The 2,617-nt window shown below is 43.8% G+C and overlaps 1 long non-coding RNA gene across 1 annotated transcript; it reads right to left on the bottom strand.

Moving 5' to 3' along the window:
• Window positions 1-105: 105 nt before the first annotated feature.
• On the bottom strand, window positions 106-1,683 carry LOC104958076 (uncharacterized). Its single transcript, XR_799730.1, has 3 exons — window positions 1,463-1,683; window positions 631-857; window positions 106-117 (listed from the first exon to the last, which is right to left on the bottom strand). It is a non-coding gene; the product is annotated as an uncharacterized lncRNA (long non-coding RNA).
• Window positions 1,684-2,617: the final 934 nt, after the last annotated feature.

A 2,617-nucleotide genomic window follows, 5' to 3' on the forward strand; every position in this document is an offset into this window, starting at 1 on the left:
ACCAGCGAGCCCGCAACGTCCCGCCAACACGGCACCCAGACCCCACGCAGCATTCTCATCTGTTTGTCATTACTGGTGTCATTTTCTGGTTGCTAACGCCATTGTAACACATAATCACTGATGTTCCACTGTAACGGTGGTTGACTCATCAGAACAGAGTGGGCGAGCTGACCAATCAGAGCACAATGGGCTCACAGGGAGGGGGGGGGGCAGGAGCTCCAACAAGCCGTTTAGGACAGAGAGTGAATACACATACTATACAGAGATGCTGTATGAGAAACCAATGTGAGTTTGGAACATTGAACAATGTAAATCTATTCTAGAAGACCTCAACAATGGAATGATGATCAGTAGAAATGGCCATGACATGGGACCTTTAATGCATGTCGGTGATCCTAAAAAAGCTTGTAACTATAGTTTTTTTATCAAACAAACACAAAATGGTACTTTTCTTGGGGACTACTTTCAGTGGTGGATTATCCACATTTGGTGCTCTTGTGAGTGTTTAGTGGCAGCAGGAATAATAATAAATTCCAGTGTGTGTGTTCATGGTAACAAAGGAACGTGTTACCTAGTGTAACAGTGAGGCTCACTGATCTGTTTTTGGGCAACAATAGATTTACATGGAACAGAGGAAGACCAGGATTTGATTACACCTTGTATGACAGTGGAGGTGGTGAAGTTGCCCACTGTGGTCCCACGGCTAGTAGATGGACGAGTCTCGGAACGCCAGTGAATGGCAAGATGACTGACTGGCGGGACGGAGGGCAGGACCTTGGGGTTCTCCCATTGGACAAGAAGGCCTTTCATAACCGGGAGAGAACTGGAAACCCACAAGCTGCTGACTGGCGGGAGAGCTGCAGAAATCCACCAAAGGATTATAAGTGATGGAGAAAACCAAGATTCTGTTGTAGTAGGATATGTTGCAAATCATCATTAATGCATTTAAGCGTTGGTGTAAAAGTGAGTTTGTGCACGCTCACTGTGAGCAGCGGAGTAATTCCTGGACAGGTTGTCTGTAAATCAATAATCTCAATAGCAAACTAAATATTCAAAATTCAATTTGTAACCATGCGTATAAGAGTTTACTGGCATCTTATCCAGTCTCGTGCCTTGCACAGCTCAGGAATTTAAAAACACATTTGAAACAAACAACAAAAATCTCTTGACAGGTTCATGATGACAGAGACCATTTGACTAGATAAGTGTTGTGTTGCAATAAGATGTATCTGAACATCATGACGCTGCTCTGTTGCTTCCTTCTCTGCAAGAAAACTCAAAAATATACACTCACTGACAGGATATTGCAAAAGTGGAAAGCCGCATCTTTATATCTGATCGTGTATGCAACTTTATGCAGATTTAACTTATATTACAGAATCCTTTGCTTCTTTGTGTACCTCAACATGAACCTTATATAAAAAACTAATTATTTACATGAAATAACCCTTGTGGTGCTCACCATTTTGTCTTTGTGTGTCAGTGCTAAGATGAGCAGCAGGTCCATAGCCAGCCGTGTTGAAAGCTGAAACTGTGACTCTGTAGTTCCCCTCCTTCACCACCAGGAGCGCCATTGACCCGGTGACATTTTGAGTGAATCTGTCCTGCGCCTGCTGATTCTTCACCAGCTTGTAGCTCACCTGGTATCCATGGATACGAACTCTGGTACCAGGGAGTTCGAGATGCTGCAGAGAGAAGGGGCGTAAGCACAAGACATGTTATGCCACATTTGTTTAGAGATTTGACAAGTCAGTATATTGTAAGTACACTTCAACATATTAGATATTGTAAGTTAGGGTTATATTTCTGTTAGTCAACCAAACTTTATACATTTCTTATGTGTCATGCATTTCAAATTAGTCAATCAATCTGCCTGTTTTTCTTTGCAATAACTAGCAACATTTACTAACATTACTGACAGATACTGACAAACACAGGGGATGCTGTGGCTCAGTGGGATGGTGCACTCGTATCAGGGGAGAGCAAATTTGAGTCCCGCTGCAGTCAGCATGTCGTTGTGTCCCTGAGCAAGACACTTCACCCCAAAATGGCTCCTGTGGGGATTGCCTACAGTATTGAATGTATGTAACCCTACGTCACCTCCACTGGCTCCCGGTCAAGTCCTGCATCACATAATATAAACTCCTCCTCATCACCATCAGTCCCTCCATTCCCTTTCCCCTCAGTACCTCATAGATCTTCTCCGCCCATACATCCCGTCCCGTACTCTTCCATCCTCAGACTCTGGCCTGCTTTCCATTCCCCATTCACGCCTCCACACTTTCGGGGACCGTGCTTTCAGTGTTGCTGCCCCAACCCTCTGGAACTCCCTCCCCGCTGAAATCTGTGATGCCCCTTCTCTGGACATCTTCAAGGGAACCCTGAAAACTAGTCTTTTAAAATAGCATTCCAACCTTAGTTACTCATCCCCCTGCCCTCACAAACTACATCACACATTGTAGTCTTCTTGTCTGTTTTCTTTGTAGTCCCATTGTGTTCTCTCCTAGAGTGTATTTAGTCCCGCCCCCCTCTTTGTAAAAGCATCCTTGAGTATATGAAAGGCGCTATATACATTTAAGTTATTATTATTAGTATTATTATTAAGCCACTTTGGATA

Source organism: Notothenia coriiceps, unplaced genomic scaffold, assembly GCF_000735185.1.
Source record: "Notothenia coriiceps isolate Sejong01 unplaced genomic scaffold, NC01 NC01_scaffold00028229, whole genome shotgun sequence".
NCBI lineage: Eukaryota > Metazoa > Chordata > Actinopteri > Perciformes > Nototheniidae > Notothenia > Notothenia coriiceps.